We start from the raw sequence: 19,411 nt of genomic DNA on the forward strand, positions 1-19,411 counted from the left end.
TTTTTTCCACCTATAGGCAAACTCCTTATAACTCTCTGTTGATTTTTGCTTCATCTTCTCCAAAGAGTATCGATCGCGAATAATTTGTATGTTGTAAGCAAATCGATCAATAAAATCTTTGGACAATGCATTCCAACTGGGCCATTGCCTTGTTTCATGCGAGGTGAACCATTCAAGAACTTCTCCGCACAGGCTTCGGCTGAAGAGCCGCATAAATAAATCTTCATCCCTTCCAACTCCCACGAGTTGGTAACTTTAGGCACTCAGATGAGTCATAGGGTTGCCCAATCCTCCGAAGGTGTCAAATTTCCGAATTTTGAACGCTTCTGGAAGGTTCAAATTTTGATGAATACATAAGTCTTCATAACTAAGCCCGGCAATATCAGGGACGCATTGAATCTCTTTCATGCTTTTTTGATCTCTTCCTTTATGTCGACCTTCACCTCTTCCTTTTCCCTCCACCCCTTTTCCAGTTCCTCGTAATGGTCCAGCTCAGAACCGTGCGCATCGTGCTCAGTAGGGACGGGAATTTGGAAAGTGGCTCTCTTTTGTAAGGGTGGAGCTACAGAGGGACACTGAGCATTTTGAGAGGTTTGATAATTCTGAGGGTACGTCTGAGGATTGGTATTCTGATTTAAGTGGTGGTGGGGTGTTTGTGGATTGAAAGTATTTTGGTTCTGATTTTTTCGTGGTGGAGCGGTTTGAGGATGGGTATTTTGAGGATATGATGGCATTTAGGGGTGGTTGTTTTGGAGAGGAGGTGGTGTTTGATAGGATGTAGAAGCATATTGGGGATCTTGGGTAGTCAGATCTATAACCGACGGATTCTGGAAAGGTGTAGATGGTTGGTTCTGAGTTGGATCCATATTTGAGAAAGGGAAGTAGATTGGATGCATCTCATCAACGGCGTTTGTAGCAAATCCTGGTGGAGGCAGATCCTGTCTCCTTTGCATTTCTACCCTCATCTATGCAATCTGCTGCATCAGCTGTAGAATGACCTCATTTTGGTCCGCTATGGTGGGTTGAGCCACCCCAACATCAGTAAGACTCATTTCTTCGTTAATATCCCCCATAACTGTCTTTCCTTTGTTTGAGCTTTGTCTAGGGAAGGAATCTACGGGACCTTTTGATCTGGTGAAATAGGTATGATCTGCAAGCTTTTGATCGACACATATAAGTTTCAAAGTACCTGAGAAGGAAAACAACTCAAAGGCAGATTTGTTAGTGCAGAATCAGGGTAGAAAATGCATAATATCACACAGAGAGCAGATAAACACACAAGTTGGTACATATAGAGATTTCTTCAGCAAACAAACATGATTAGGATGATCCGGATCCCGATACCCCAAAAATTGGTACATGTAAACTATCTCCTTGAGTTCCCCATGTAGGAAGGCATTTTTGACGTCAAGTTGTTGTATCTTCCAGGCCTTAGAGAGAGCCAAACTGAGAACCGTGCGAATAGTCACCGATTTGACAATCGGACTAAACGTCTCACAATAATCCACGCCAACCTGTTGAGTTTTACCATCACCTAAAAGACAGGCTTTATGCCTCTCAAATTAACCATAAGACCTTTCTTTATGAGAAAAAATCCACATATACCGAATTACATCAACATTAGAAGGACGGGCACTAACTCCCACGTCTTATTTTCAATAAGAGCATTATATTCTTCATCTATAGCCATTTTCCAATTCAGGTCATGAAGAAGAGATACAGTGGTACGAGGTAGGGGGATTTAGATGTTGATGTAAGAAGGTTAAAGGACTTTTTAGGATTTGAAATCCCATATTGGCTCCGAGTAACCGGACCCATAGGGTGACGTGAGGGAGAGATTGAAATGGGGGCTAGGAAGAGAGTTCGATGGGAGAGTGGAAGGAGTAGAGGTATTTGGTACAATCGACTGGGGAAGACTAGGAGTCGACTGAGGATGGCTTTGACGGCCGTTGGGTACGTTGGATCCACTTTTTGTAAAAGGTGTACCTTTTTGGTTAGGAGAGTTAGTGAAATGATGTACTAGGTAAAGAGATTGTCCATCGTCTAGAAACTCATAAGATTGAGTTTGAGGATTACTGGTTTTTGCAAAGGAAAAGTGTGTCTCATCAAATATTACGTGACGTCTAAAGATGATTTTTTTAGATTACAACTCAAAGCATACATACACACGTTGATTTGAAGGATACCCTAAAAAAACACAAGGAGTGGACTAGGGTTGAAGTTTGTTTATGGTTTGTAGAGGGAATAAGAGGATAACATAAACATCCAAACACACTAAGATAAGAATAAGACGGATCTTTTTTATACAAAAACTCGAAAAGGAGATTGATAATTTAAAAGCTTATGAGGAAGAATATTGAGAAGAAAAGTCGTCATTTGCAAAGCATGATACCAAAAAGAAGGAGGAAAAAAAGTATGGGCCAATAATGTACAAATAATATTGTTGATCGTACGAACTTGCCTTTCTGATTTCCCATTTTTAGGGGATATATGATGACAGGAAAGACGAAACGAGACCGTTTTCTTTATAAAAATCCCAAAAGGGGCCATTATCGCATTATATATTTTTTATGCCTCGCTCAAATTGGGTTCGTATAAATGTCTTGAAACTCAAAAATATGGAAAATATTTGTGATTACTGTGATAAAGTAAATGTCCACAAAAAATGAGAATAATCATCCACAAACAAGACATAATATGGATGACCCGATGATCTCAAAACAGGTGATGTCCAAAGATCACTATGGATAATATCAAATGGCATATAAGTGTGAGAACTGGATTGATAAAAAAGCAACTCAACATGTTTTCCCAGAGAACAAGAATGACAAATATAAGAGTTTTTAACTTTATTTCATGTAATCAATTTATATTTTCTAAGAGAGTTCAAAATTGATGTTCTTGCGTGCCCCAACCGATCATGCCAAAGGGATGGTGCCAAAGCGGCAAAAGTAGATGCAGAAGTGACTGGAGAAGTGATAGGATACAGCTCTCCACGACTTTCACACCTCATTAGTGGTCTCCCCATCCGAAAATCGTTCACAAAAAAATCCACATGGATCAAATTCAATAGAAACAGAGTTATCGGTTGTAAATTTTCTAACCGACACCAAATTTTTAACAAAGTGAGGGGCATAAAGAACATTGTTTAATTGTAAGGGAGGACACCGCGAAGATAGTTCAGTGTGACCATAACCATGAATTGGAATAGATTGACCATTACCAACTATTATTCCACGTTTATTACTAATATTAAAATAAGACGTGAGGTTACCTTGTGCGGATGTCATGTGAGAAGTGGACCTGGTGTCCATGTACCAATTCGCATCTCGAGGGGTGATGTCGAGAGTATGCATAGCAGCTTCAATGTCATTCGGAGTTGGCGCTGCCATGTATGCCTGCTGCGATATGGGCCCAAGTGTACCAGGCTGCTGCCCATAATTGGTTCTGGTCGATTTGATTGATATGTGCAATGAGTTATAGTCCAGGCAGACCAAGGTGCCAACCACGACCATGAATGACCTTAATACCATGGGGAATTGGATGGCGGATGCTGAACTGCTTGTTGTTGTCGTCCCCTCGATTGTGGAAGACCAGGAGTCATCTGGGGACGGTTGTTGCCGCCTCCCATCTGACCACCACCTCCAGACATACCCCCACCGCCACTACCACCTTTGCTTCTTCCACGACCACCATTGTTGCTGCGATTATTGTTGTGCTAGATATTCCTCCTCCCACCATTAGTATTGCGGTGTGAAGAGGAATGGTCAACAAGATCATGTGAGCCATTCGAATCACGAGCCACCATGGCTGATGAAGAGCTATGTGCTGCCTTCTTAGCAAGTCCAGCCTCTTCAAAAGTGAGCATCGAACGGGCCTGATAAAATTGTGGTAGAGGATCTTGTTGGCGAATGAGAGTGGCCACGCCTTTAAAAGGTTCGGTGAGGCCAGAGACTAGTTGAAGAACTAGTCTATTGTTGTCGACTGGAGAGCCTACATACTTGAGTTGATCCTACAATGATTTGAGGTGTTGACAATAGGCAAAGATACCTGAAAAATCTTTCATGTTCACATGAGTAAAATCGTACTCAAGGGTGACGGCACGAGAGTGTTGTTTATCTTTGAATATGTCACACAAACTATTCCAAGTTTCCATAGCAGTGATGTTTCGTCTCAAGAATCGTATGGAGAAGATCATGAGATATAGTAGTGTAAATCCACTGTAAAACAGTCGCATCAAGAGTGGACCGAATCTCTTTCTCTTCATTTGTTTTCGGAACTTTCTCATTGCCCTTTGACGTAGGAATGATATGGTCAAGAACTCGATGGAATCGTGTGTGAATCTTAAACAGTTCCCCATGTGGAATATAGGACCTTATCCATCTCAAGAATGATGGGAATATGGTTCTTTATGTTGGATACAACAAGAATAGGGTGAAACGAAGATTTTGAGTCCGACATGTTGATAATAGAAGAGAGATGAAGAAAAAGAGAGCGGAAGATGATGAAGTTTGAAGAGAAAGCGGAAGCACTTTTCCCTAGAAATCTGAGCATGGGTAACTAAATATACACCTAGTTATAATTAGTAACTAAATATACACTTAATACAGGTAACTAATCAGAATATATTCATCATATATTCTAACAATAAAGACTAAGTAAAATTTATATGTATACATGAATTTTGAATATATATATATATATATAAAAGAAATCACTATCATCGGGAATTAAGTAAATTAAACAAAGGTCACATATTGTTAGTCAAATATTATGAAAAATAAATAAGAAGGAAAGGAAATATAAAATTTTGGGCTTTTGGCCCAAATTCTGCTGCTGTAAATTTTTCGGCCTTTGGGCCGGTTTTCCTTCCAAAATTCAGTGTATACATTGATCGTATAATTTTGTATATGGTACATATTTTGGTTAAGTTCCTCGAGCACCTGCATATTTTTTGACATGTATATCATATTTTCTAACTTTATATAAGTGTATACAATGGTATATCAATCCCTTTTTGCGCCTTTGTAGGCCTGCATTAGCCTCCCTTTCGCCTTAAATACAAGAGCTTGGCTCGATACCACTCAATGATATGCAAGAGTGGAGTCCATGTGACTCGGATTTGTATTACATGATAAAAACAAAATAAAAGAAATAAAGATTAGGAATCTATCTTGAAACAACTTAATCGATTATGAAAATTGAGCATTTAAAATACAACACCCCAGTTCTCCAAATAGTCAGTGCCTTTCTACACTTTGTGCACTGAAAATTACAATTTTTTTTTTCAAAGAGAAGGAAAGGAAAACTCTCAATAACCCAACAAAGAAATATTAACGAATTATTTTATGAAGACAAATTCACAATAGCTAGCAAGTAAAAACAGTGAAGTAAGCAAAAATATTTTTTTAACACAATGAAACGACAAATTCCAGAAAAGTTGGAAGGACAAAACAAAGAAGACAAATGCCAAGACTTAACCAAATATCTTTGAGAACTTTTCAAACATATACTTTCCTCTAAACACTTAGCTAATCTGCCAATCTTTTTCCAATATCTCTTCTAATAATAACTCTTTTTTTCTTTTAAAAAACATTCATAAAAAATCCCCTACTTTTGTTTGTTTTAAAGTCTCTAAAAAAATTTCTTTTCTCCCAAAAAAAGTTCCCCCGCTCACAATGAAAAGAGGAGGTATATATGGGAAGATATTAGGGTTCGAAATTGGGGAAAATGGAGAGAAATTGATAAGAACGAGGCCCACCCCCAAATTCAAATTAAAAATTATTTCACCCTTTTGGAGACACAACATTTCCCAAAGGCTTAGCTCCATTTGGAAGAGGAACGAAAAATGGACGGCTTTGATGGATCAATCGTCCATTAAGGCTACGTGGATCCATCCCAAAGCGCGAGGATCGTTTCGTGTGTTGCTGCTATTGTACTGGTTGACAGAGACGTCGAGGATGGGGACAAGAAAATGAAAGTTTATCGCTAACTGCATTGATGCTGCTCAAAATCGTTCTCTGTGAACGTTGTTGGGAGTTGTTCACGCATTGGGGAAGATGGGGGAGTGTACCAAGTAGTTTAGAATTTTTGTTGACGTTAATGCATGTTGTTAACATGCGGCTGGATTTCTTTTGAGAAAAGAAGGTGAGCCGAGTCAGGAGATTATCTTGTTGGGATAGTGGTATATTTTAATTGGGTTAAGAGTTTTCTTGAATAAGGTTTGATAGAACTGAGCCCTGCTGAATGTAATGAATTGAATGGAATTTGTCTTTGGGCCAAAAATTTGGTTCCGATTTCGGGTCCTTCAAATGGTTGAAGATATTGGCTACAATTGTCATAATAACCAATTGGATTCTAATAAGAATTTAGACTGTGTGTTTGATCAACACTTAAAACAAAAATGAATTTTTATATACTAAATAAAGCTTCTTAATCTTATAGAAATTAAATAATTAATTTTAACAAACTAAAGATTTCGGGATAACAAGCCACTGATTTAGGCAAAATTAACTTAATAAAATGTATATGTAAAACTAAAATGTTTGAAATGATTTTCAAAAAAATAATAATAAATAATAATTATAATAATAATAATAAAATCACTAATTATATGCGTAATTGTATAAGAACATATAATATTTAAACATTATAATAAGTTAAATTATTTATAATTTGCACAAAATTTTATATTTTCCCCTGAAATTATTTAAATTGTTTGAATTTGAAGAAGCTCAAAATGATTAATTTATATCATAGAGATCAAAAATTGACCCGTCTCCGTTTCTTGCGGATTTAGTGTTTAAATGACCGTAATAACGTTGTGACTCTATTTTGATAGTGTATCAACGTTTCGAGGCCTTTTAGAAAGCAAAAGATCCGGGGAAGTGAATTTTGGAGCGCGCGTGATCTGCGTTCAGGTAGGCTACGATTTCTCTTCTTAGATTGAACTCGAACATGTGAATGCATGTTGATTAGTTGGGATTTGGGTTGGGTAGTTATTGGATCATGCATAGGTGTTAAAAATCATATTTTCGGCCTTTTTCTGAGAATTATCAGGTAACTGTGAGCATGTTTATTGTTATTAATTGACCTACTTTGCTATATGGATTACTTGTATGTTTGAATACTGGTTATCCGAAGTATGTTGGGCCTTAGTTTAGGTTTGACTAGGGTTTTCCTTAGAAATGCGTGATTCAAAGTCGGTAGGACTTAGTTTAGCCCCGACGTCGCTCGGCCGACTTAAATCCTTGTAGACTGATGTAGCAGACTTGAGTCTGATAGTTTGGTATTTAGGTAGACGATGAGCTCGCTCCATCGATAGTTACTCTTATTTCTTCGATGTTACGGCTTCTCAGTTACGTCAGTGACAATGAATTCTGCTCCTTGATTCAAAGTTGAGTTTTGATTCGTCTTTAAGGACTTACATTGATTAGCTAAGTCTAGATGGTGTTCCACGGGTATATATGATTATGGATAGATAAAGACTCTTTCAGCAGCTATATCGACATCTTTGTCCGGTATCCGGATTTAAGGTCTGGCCTCGACCATCCACATACTTATGGAGAGCATCCGGTTAGAGGTCCGGTCTCAAGTATGTAGAGCATCCGGTTAGAGGTCCGGCCTCAGTTAATTATATTTTGCAATTGGCTACTTGTGTAATTCTGGTGGGCGTCCGGTTCAAGGCCCGACCTCCGTACCGTAAGATTCTACTTCTTGGTTCGGTGTTCTTTGGCCTCGAGTTCTATTCTCCTTAAGTTAAAGTTATTTTGTGTACTCGTCGGGCTTATGGGGGTCCGTTTGGGTTTTTATTTAAACTTGCGCACGAGTGTACCCTGTGGGCTTATGGTGGGTCTAGTTAGGTGTAGTTAGCTTATTTATATTAATTTAGTTAGATCTTTATACACTCGTGTGCATTACTGTGTTACTTAGCCTTCCGTTCTTGACCTCTAGTTTTGTGATTCCGTCTTTTCATATTGCTTTACTTTTCAAGTTCAGTCGGCCTATGATGCCTACTAGGTACCTGTTATAGGTTCGAGTTGGAGAATTTCTTGTCTGCAGACAGGGGTGAGCACACGGTGTTTTGTACTATTTCAGTCTCCATCTGTTTATATAAAGACTTGTCTTTTACTTTTCGAGACAGTCTAGTTTCGGTGGTCCACTGTTGGGACTTGTACTCGTTTTTTTGGTAGCTCTCTATTAGTGACTTCCACGCTCTGGGAGGGATCCTTAATTCTATTTATGTTTTTGTTTGCTTACGTTGTTATAGTAATTTTGCTTAGTCTTGTTTAGTTTCTACCCTCACACACATTACGTGTTGTTCTGGGTTACGGTTTTGCAAACCTACTGGTGGGTTATAGTAGGTTCCTACATGGCTAGAGATCCAAAATTTGGTGTCAACAATCGTCCCTAATTTTACTTGGATTGATGCAACAAATTCGAGGAAAATGAAATTGACTAATCCGATTTTGACCAACCACATCTTCATCTTTTCCGAAAAAATGGATTTAGTAAGGACATTAAAAATTACGGCCGAACCCTGGGAATTCAAAACCACATCTCATCTCAGGCTATATGAGAAATCAGACCGCTTATAATTCGATACGCTTGATTCAATGCACGAATTTGAAAGAATCCAAAGTAATCTTGATACTGAATTATGAAGGAACCAGAATGCTTGAGAATAAGATTTAAGATTAAATGTTGAACACATCCGAGTTTTCAACATTGAACCAGCCTATATATCTTTTAACTCAAGAAAAAAAGTTGTTTATAGTTCGACTCGATTGGTTGAAAAGGAAACCTATTATGCTATATAACTTTTAGGTTATAGACAAGTGAATAATTAAGTCGAGTATGAAAAAGAAACTTGTAATCTCTTAGCCATGAATGTGTCATGCTTCACACCCATAAGTAAGAACTTACACAGATATAATTTCAAAAGCTCTTTTTTATTATCACTAGGAATGGAAAACTGCTTCTAATGAAAACCAAAATTTCCGGATGCAAAACTGAAACTGACATACCCAAAGAAAAACCGCATGCCTTCTGATAGGGGTGTCGTTAAATCGTAGTGAAAGTCTCTCCTCTACTCGCGTCCTAAGAGTTTGACATTCCTCTTTGGACTATGTCCCAATTCGTTGCTAAGAAAAAGTCTCACGTTGTGCTGCATCCTCTTTTGATGTTGTCCGCACCTGTGGTTTTGTCTGGAGAATTCATCCTCTTTGATGCTCTTGATAAATACTGAAATAAACTCATTATCATAAAATGTGATTCAAATGGGAGATAGTGTCTTCTACCGTGTTGACACTTAATTGCTCTCCTTCAACATTTGACGTCAACTCCCTTGGGTTCGACGTATAGCAAATAAAGCTTATATGTTATGTTTGAAATATAATCTTCAGTGTACTCTTATTTGATGTCAAAATGAATAAAAGTTGATGCATTGTGTATATATTTCTCTTAACGTCGTCTTCAATGATTCTCTTGGTGTTTACTCTTGCCAAATGAAAGGATCCAATTGATTTGATTCCTTATGATGGGTAAATATTTCTCTTGGGATGCACGATTTTCTTCTTGTTCCATGCATTATTTCTTTCCCGCGATGCATGTATTCCCTCTCCTGTTATGCATGGCTTTTATTGAGATGCTTGAATTCCTTCTCTTGCGATGCATGATTTTTTCCGTGATGCATGAATTTCTTCTCTTGCAATACATGACTTTCCTGCGATGTCTGAATTTCTTTTTCTTGTTATGCATGACTTCCTTTTCACGATGCATGAATCTCTTTCTTTGGCGATGCATGACCTCCTTTTTGTGATGCATGAATATTTCTCTTGCAATGCATGGCTTCCTTTCTATGATGTATGAATTTTTCTCTTTCTATGCATGACTTACTTTCCGTGATGCATGAATCTTTCTCTTTCAATGCATGACTTCCTTTTTGCGATGCATGAATCTATCTCTTTCTATGCATGAATTCCTTTACGTGATGCATGAATCTCTTTTTATTGCTATGCATGATTTCCTTTCTGTGATGCATGGATGTTTCTCTTGCTATGCATGACTTCCTTCACGCGATGCATGAATTTTCTCTTGTAATGCTTCTTTTCTCTTGCAATGCATGACTTATTTTCCGCAATGCATGAATTCCTTCCTCTTGATGCTATCATTGGTACCAAATGAAGATAGTTCATCAATCAAGCAACATGGTGATCTTCTAGATAGTAATATCGTCTCAATTAACAATACGGTAAAATGACTCTACACGTAGTGTATCATCTAAATCGACAATATGAATGAAATGACCCTCTGGGTAGTGTAATATTTCAATCGACAATCCAAATAAAATGACCCTTTGGGTAGTAATATTATAATATCTGATAATATGATGCAGATAATGTCCTTAACGAAAAATTGTAAAATGTCTTTCTTGAGATTTTTATTTGATTCATCTTTGAACATAGTTGGACAATCATTATAGACTTAATGTCGTCGAGAATTGAATGGAATAATGTTATTCATGTTCTCAAGTCTTCCATATAAGTTGCATAAAATATTTCCTGCACCCACAGAAAAATTGTAAATTTTGGGGAGATCTTCACCCTCTTGAATTCTTCATATTCATCTAATGGAGAATATAATTATTTTGAGTTGAACCTATAAATATACATCCACAGAAAAGTATTTTGTTTTAAAAATGAATTGATCTGTGTTGATCTCTTCGGTTGTCTGTTGTTTGTCCTGCTATATTCGGCCGATTTCTTCAATCTCCCCCCTCTTGATAGGAAAGACAAAATATTTTATGCCAAAAATGAATAAAACATAAAGGGAAAGTTTTAAGAAATAGAGATTTTCAAAAAGTAGTATTTAGAAAAGGTCACTACCAAATATCATGTCACGTCAGGTCTAGCGAACTTCATTGAGTATGATGTTTGGAGGTTGATTTTTTTCTGGAAAGCACTCAAAGTTTCTACAGACCGAAGATGAGCTCATGTTGAAATTTTGAGGTCATCCTTAAATTTTTTGTCCCAGTTAACCGTCTTGTATTATCTTTAATTGTCGGTGAGTACATCACAGGGTTATTGAGATCCTCTAAAAAAATTTATTCCAGTTACAACTTCTCAAAGTAACTTCAATCTCGGCTAGTTGAGGAAAATCATCTTCTCGAGAATTTTTTAGTCCCTATCAAAAATTTTGTCCCAGTTTTTTTTTAAAGCAACATAGAAATCTTACACGAGTATGACCGAGATGTAGTGGCGCCTACGTATCCCGTTGAGGCAAAAGTCAAACATAGTTCCCCCTCAAAGGTTAACAACAATAAGAAATTTACAAAGAAAAATGACTGAGACCGACATTGGCCGCCTATATATCTCATTCTTGGGAATTGAGGTTGAATGTAGTTCAAACACAAAATGATACATTAAAAAGGGTAAATGGGTGACCGAGACTGACATAGGCTGCATACATATCTCATTCTTTAGAATTCAGTTCTGACGTAGTTCATTACAAAGGGAATAAGGTTTTAAACAAAGCAAATTCAAACAAAATAAATTACAAGGAAATGACAGGAATACAAACTGAAGCTTCACACATAATATCTCTAAACTACATCTGAGTTGATCGGTTTCGGCCATGCGGTGCCATCCATCTCCAACAAGACCAAAGCACCTCCAGATAATACCTTGCATACCATGTAGTTCCTTGCCAATTCGGTGCAAATTTCCCTTTGTACTCATCCTGATGAGGAAAAATTTGCTTAATGACGAACCATTCTCTGTCGATATAGTTGAAAGTGAAAAACAACAACCATTCTCTTTTCATCAATCAAGGTTAACTGATCAATCTGCTTACGGACTCACTCAACATTACTTAATATAGCTTCTTGGATGATTATCAAGGAAGGTATCACAACTTTAGCAGGTATTACTGCCTCTGTTCTATATACTAGTAAGGAAAAAGTAGCTCCAATCGATATTCTGACACTCGTTCGGTATACTAACAAAGTAAATGGCAACATCTCGTGCCAACCCGGTGATTGTCAATCATTTTTCTCAAAATCTTCTTTATGTTCTTATTGGCCGCCTCTAAAACTCCATTCATTTGAGGACGATAAGCGGTTGAATTTTGGTGAGAAATTTTATATTGCTAACATTTATTCCTCATCAAGTGACTGTTGAGGTTTTAACCATTTTCAGTAATGATGGATTCTTCTACTCCAAACCTGCAGGTCAGATTATTGTGAACTAAATTAGCTACAATATTCCTTGTCCACGACTTGTACGAATCTGCTTCAACCCACTTTGTGAAGTATCCAGTGGCAACAAAAATGCAGTTCTGTATGTTAATAGTGTACGAATCCATTGTACCAATGACATCCATGCCCCAAGCTATGAATGTCCAAGGTGAACTCATAGCATTGAGTCGTGAGGTGGCACTCGAATCAATGCACCATGCACTTGTTATTTCTGAATGTTTTGCACAAACTTGCAACAATCATGCTAGGCCATCAAGAAATAACCAGCTCGCAGGATCTTCCTTGCTAGAGTGAGTTCATTCATGTGCGTTTTGCAGATTCCAACATGTACTTGTTCCAGAAGCTTTGCAGCTTCAGATGCATCCATATATCTAAGACCTAAATTTGAAGTCCTCCTATAAAGGATTTCCCCACTTAGAAAGAAATTGAGGGTCCAGCAGCATATCGAATTATTCTATTTGAACTTTGCATTCTAGGGATAAATCCCGATCTCTAAATACTTCTTGATATCAAAATACCATGGCGAATCGTCTGGTTCTGCTTCAACATATGAACAATGGACTGAATGTACTTTCAGCTTTATATCCAGAGGTTCAATATAATTAGTACCCAAATGTTTAATCATTGAAGTGATGGTGGCAAGAGCATCAACTAACTCATTATGTGTTCTGGGAGTATGTCTGAACTCAATATGACAGAATCGCTTGAACAATTTCTGTATGTAATGCATGTATGGTGTAATCTTTGGGTTCTTCAATACCCATTCTCCTTGAACCTGATGAATAAACAAATCTGACTCTCCAATAGCCAACAACTCATGGACATTAATGTCGATTGACATTTTCAACCCAAGAATAAATGCTTCATATTCTGTATTTTGTTCATGAAATTAAATAACAGTTTGACCCCCATAGGATAGTGCTGACCAGATTCTGACACTAAAAACGCTCCAATACCTCTTCCTTAGTGAGTTACCGCTCCGTCAAAGAATACTCTCAACCAGGGTATGCTTAAAAAATATCTTTGCCCGCAAATGATACCTCTCCATCAGGAAAATAAGTCTTGAGCGGTTCGTACTCTTCATCAACATGATTTTCTACAATGTGATCAGCCAAGGCTTGTGCTTTCATCGCATTCTGGGTCACAAACACAAAATCAAATTCACTCAAAAGCATTAGCAATTTAGCCACCTTTCTTGTCAGCATTTCTTTCTGCAGATTATAATTCAACTGATCCATCCTAGAAATGCAGTATGTGGTATAAGAAGACAAAATGTCTCAGCTTCTGAGCAATCCAAGTCTAAGCACAACATATTCTCTCTAAAAGAGTATACCGAGCCTCTTATAGAGTGAATTTCTTGCTCAAATAACAAATAGCTTGCTCTTTCTTTCCTGTCTCGTCGTATTAACCAACCACACACCCAAATGTGTTATCTGATATAGACAAATATAGCAATAATGGACTCCGCAGAGGGACTAACACTGCCGGATTAGACAAATAATTCTTGATGGCATTGAAAGCAGTCTGACATTCTTCGTTGAACTTTGTCAAAGCATCCTTCTTCAGTAACTTTAAAATAGGCCTACACACTATGGTGCATTGAGTTATGAACCGACTAATGTAGTTCAACCTTCCAAAGAAACTCATCACTTCCTTATTTGTACCTGGAGGCGGTAATTGCTTGATTGCCTTAATCTTGAAACGGTTCAGTTCGATGCCTCTTCTGCTGACTATAAACCCCAGCAACTTGTCTATTGGCATCCCAAAGCACATTTGGCGGATTTAACTTCAAAATGTACAAACGCAGACGATCAAAGAACTTTCTTAAATGAGTCACGTGATTCGAACTCTCGCGGGACTTAATTATGACGTCATCTATGTTTACTTCAATCTCTTTGTGAAACATATCATAAATATAGTCGTCATAGACCTTATATAAGTAGCACCAACATTTTTTAGACTAAATTACATTACCCTATAATGATATACACCCTAAGGTGTAATAAAAGTTGCCTTTTCTACATCTTCTTCATCGATATGGATTTGGTGATAACCCGCGTAACAATCCACAAACTACTGCATTTCATGCTTAGCATAGTTTTCAATTAGAATGTGAATGTTCGGCAACAGAAAATTATCCTTTGGGCTTGCTTTGTTGAGGTCTTTGTAATCGACACAAATTCAGATCTTCCCATCTTTCTTGGCAATCGAAATAACATTGGCTAACTAGGTCGCGTACTACATCACTTCCACAAATTGAAACTCGATTTGTTTGGTAATCTCTTCTTTAATCTTCAAACTCAACTCGGGCTTGAACTTCTGAGCCTTTTTATTTTACCGGACTGAAACCTATATTAATCGGCAATTTATAGGACACCACATTTGTACTCAACCCTAGAATATCGTTGTAAACCCAGAAAAATATATTAATGTATTCTCAAAGAAAATGAGTCAGGCCCTTTGTTTGAGATTCTGTCAGATGGACACTGATTTTGACCTCTTTAACACACTCCTCATCTCAAAAATTCACTGTTTCTTCCAAATTTGCCTTATGTTGACTCTCAAATTGCCAAAATTCCTCAGCGACATAAATTGGTACCTCATTTTCATCCTCATATTCTTCACATTCGTCATCACCTATCTCATTTTGTTCGTTTGGCTCGTGACATAACATGACATTGGCAGGTTTTAAGTTAATAATACTGAAATCATAAACAGACAGAGTTAGGAAACTAAAATATAGTAAATAACCAAATAAACAAGTTTTCGATAAAAAGTCTTTTATTTTAATTGAAAAAAAATTCAAACTTTGTCCATTCCGAAAGGCCATGTTGGTTTTTTAAAAATTACAAGGGAATTTAAAAATTAAACAATTAAAGAAATTGTAAAATGGTGGGTGTCGAGTCTCTTCTAGACTACCATTGATTTTGAACACAGGCATAAACAATGTCCTTCTTACCAAGATGTTTGGGGAATCAATATTGGTGTTGAGTTTCGGTTCTGTAGTTGCTCCTTAGTCTCAGCATCATGGATACTAGATGTCTCAAGTTCTCCTCTATGACAACATCAATTTCATAAAAAAGTCCCCAGAATCCTTCACGATCTGCATGCTCTCGAACTGGAAATTATTGGTATAACAGAGGATTGTCCTGGACAACGCTTGATTACCACTCTTGTTCTTCATTTCCACTTTATCAGTTGTAAAGACGTACACCAAACCGAACCTTTAACCTTAACCTAGAACTTGAATAGGCTCGATAATTTTTTGAAATTCCTTCCCAATCCATAACCTGGCTTGAATCCATTATGGAGAATAATTGTAATGAACATATTGTATATATAGGGCATAGGGGGATGTGGAGCCAAATCATCACCGGTTGAATTTACCAGCTCCATCATGTAAAAATCTCAGCCTCGAGAGACATTATCAATGATAGGCACATGCCCACTAGAGTGGCTTCTTTAACTGTGATTAACCAATTCTCGCTTCTTCCAGACAAACTTCATTAGATGGTGAAGGGTAGAAGGCACACTCCCAACCGTGTGGATGAACGACATTCCCAATAGAAGGTTGTAGCTAGTGTTGATGTCCAACACTTACAACTCCACATTGAACTCGGCAGGACCCATCTGAATGATCAAGTTCACGCCCCCCCCCCCAATGTGTGTCTTTACACCTCATCGAAGGCCTCATATTGACTTGGTTCTGTTGAAGCTTCCCCAAGTTAATTTTAGATGCCTTAGAGTCGATAGTGGTAAAATATTGAGACCGGATCTAGTATCTACCAAGATACGGTTTATAACCCTTTCTCGACATAAAATGGTGACATGCAAGGATTCGTTTTGCATCCTCCCTTTAAAGGGCAACTCTTCATCACAAAAGCTGATTCGATGTCCTCAAATAACTTGGTTGATCATGTCCGCTACATTATTAGTGCTTGTGCCTACAAGCACATACTTGGTGGATCATGGCCGCTACATTGTTAGTGCTTGTTCCTACAAGCACATACATGTCATCCAGAGCCTTCATCAGGGCTTGTATATCTAGTTGTGAACTCATTAGAGCTCACACATAAATCCTAATGGGGTCCTCTCCAAGATTCTTCAGCTTCGGTCTCACTTATAGGCCTCTTTGCTTGGTCTTTCTTAGGCCTCCCATGAACCAACTCTTATGGCGTATAACATCTACCAAACCTAGTCATACCTTGAGCAGAAGCGGTTTCAATCACAAACCTTGACCGAGTAGGATTTTATACTGGAACGAAGGCAACATCATTCTCGAGTGACAGAATCACAAAATCCTTCTTCTCTTTGATGCTCAACGAGGCTACAACCTTTTCCAGTTTGTAATAGGTGATTAGAACTATCACGTTTGTCACATACCAATCGTCATCAGTCTCTATTATATTGATAGTGACACCCGAATGATTTGGCAAAGGAACACTGTTGACATTGGGTGCGACCGTCTGGAGGGAGACCACCTTATATCGATCAAATCCTGTTATTTATGCTAGAGGTTTATCAATCCCCAATATAATGTCTAATGTTGTTGGAGTGATATATACACTTCTAATCAGGTTTGGAAAATTTGGTGCTAGTGCCCACCGGCTTGGGACTGAATGGATATTTTCAGCTGCAGTTAAATGCTCAAACAACTTTGTTTGGATTTCGATGAGTGGAGTGAAAAATCTACCCAGATTCTCATATATAGGACGAGGGGGATCATAGTATCCTTGCTGATGAGGAGTCATCTGATGATAATTTTGGATATTAGGATGGAGAGCTTGATATCTAGGATAGGGATTAGTTTTTTAATTTGGTGATAGAGCTTAGTGCTTGAGGGGGGTATTTTGGTAAACTGGAGTTAGAGCTAGATGTACTGGGGAGGCGCTCGATAACTTGACTGCACCTTGCCATAGTTTGGAGCAACACGTTGGTAATGATGAGATGGGGTTTGGCAAGTTTGAGGGGGATTTCTGTATATAGGGGTGGAGTTTGATAACTGGGTGGGGAGTATTTTGGTAAGTGGGAGGATGAGCATTTTGATAACTATGGGGAGGGGTATTTTTGTAACTGGGAGAGGGACTATTTTTGTAACTAGGAGGGGGACTATATTGATAATCAGCTTGTGTATAACAACCGTGGTACAGACTCTGTGAAGGTCGACATCGACCTTGGTATGATGAGGATCTTCTCGGGTCTTGATCCACTCAATAGAGACAACTAACACATCCTCTCTTTTCTTTTTTAACAATCCCAAGGATCCGGGAAAAGCAGCAACATGGATTATCTTCCCGATTTTTAATCCATCTTCGATAGTCTCACCTACCTTTACTATCTCGGCATACTTCGCTCCAACGAGCAACATGATTATATTGTAATATTCGGGTTCCTAAACTCACACAAACACTTTGACAATTTCCTTCTCAGACTTAGAAGGCCGAACTTAGCGTACTTCTTTCGCCATCTGTATGAAACTCTATGTAGATTTTGTCGGATTTATGCTTCATTTTTTCTAAGGAATAACGATCAGGGACGATCTCCACATTATAAGTGAATCGTTCAATAAGGTCCTTACCTAGGTCATTCCAACTAACCCGCTTTCCTTGTCTCGTACGATGTAAACAACTCCAGAGCCTCTCTGCTTAGACTTTTTCAAAAGAGTTGCATCAGCACAACCTCATATCTCTCAACTCCCACGAGCTGTAAAACTAGGCCCTTAAATGTCCCAAACCCTATGGCTCCAAAAGTGTTGAATTTTGGCATCTTGAACCCTTCAGTAGGTACAAATTTGGATGAATTCATAGATCCTCAGAGTTGAAACCGCCGACCTCAATAATACATTGCAACTCTTTCATCGCCTTCCGGATCTCCTCTTTTATGTCCACCTTCGCAACCTCTTATTTTGACCTCCACTGTCTTTCCTGCTCTTCATAGTGGTTGATCTCAGATCCGTTCACGTCATGCTCATTTGGAAAGCATATTAAGAAAGTGGTTTTTTTGGGTAAAGGTGGGGGCGACAGAGGGACTTAGGGCATTTTGGGTGGTTTTGTAGTTTTGAGGGAATATTTGGGGGTTAGTGTGTTGATTTTTGTGATGAAGGGATGTTTGGGAATTAAATGTTTTTTGGTTTTGTGGGGGTTGAGGGGATTGGTTATTGGCATTTTGAGGTGCAGGTGAATTTGAGGGTTGAGGTTTTGAGGAGGGGGTGGAGTCTTGTAGGATGCTGAGACGTACTGTGGATTTTGCGTGGTTAAGTCGATGACTGACGGATTTTGACCAGGAGTGGAAGGTTGATTCTGAGTTTGTTCTATGTTTGATGAGCGAAAGTAGATCGAAGACCTTCAATCTACCGAAGCATTAACACTAAAACCCAGCGGAGGCAGATCTTGTCTCATCTTCATTTTAACCCTCATTTCGGCAATCTGCTACATCAATTGAATGATCAGTACATTTTTATCTGCAACGGTAGGTTGAGCCACCACAACGTCGATCAGGCTGATTTCTTCATTGTTATCCCCCATAGTTGTTTTTTCCTTATCTGAACTTTGACCAGGAAATTAATCTGTGCGGCCTTTAGATCTTGTGAAGTAAGGATGATCAGTCAGCTTATCGACACACACCAGTTTCTAAGTACCTCTGGGCAAAAAATAACTCAAAAGAAAATTTGTTAGTTTAATTTTAGAATACATAATGCAATATAACACATAGAGAACAACTAAACACACAAAAGTTGCTTTTTTTTAGGACATGCTAACTCATTTTGACGATGGATTCCACGTCGTAGTGAAACCTACGGAAACTTCTGATGTTGTGATTTGTAGCGTCATTATAACCACAAGGTTTCCAAATTTTTTCCCCCAACGGGATCGAGTGCTTCGTCATCATCTTGGGTAAAGGCTAAGACACATTTCTAAACGAAATTCTTTAAAGATTTATAGCTAGCGTGAAATGGTAACAATAAACCCGGATGTTCTTAGTGACTAAATCGTTGGGATCCGACTAGTTATAGGTGAGGATGGTGTTCCAGCCCAACATGTGCCGAATTTTCCTAATGTCGATCAGATTGCATATTCTTGCCATAAGCTGGGCATATTCCTCTATAGTGTCCTTGTTAGTTCGATGGAAGGCACACATGTTTTGAAAGTTTTCATT

Source organism: Solanum pennellii, chromosome 1 (genome assembly GCF_001406875.1).
Source record: "Solanum pennellii chromosome 1, SPENNV200".
NCBI lineage: Eukaryota > Viridiplantae > Streptophyta > Magnoliopsida > Solanales > Solanaceae > Solanum > Solanum pennellii.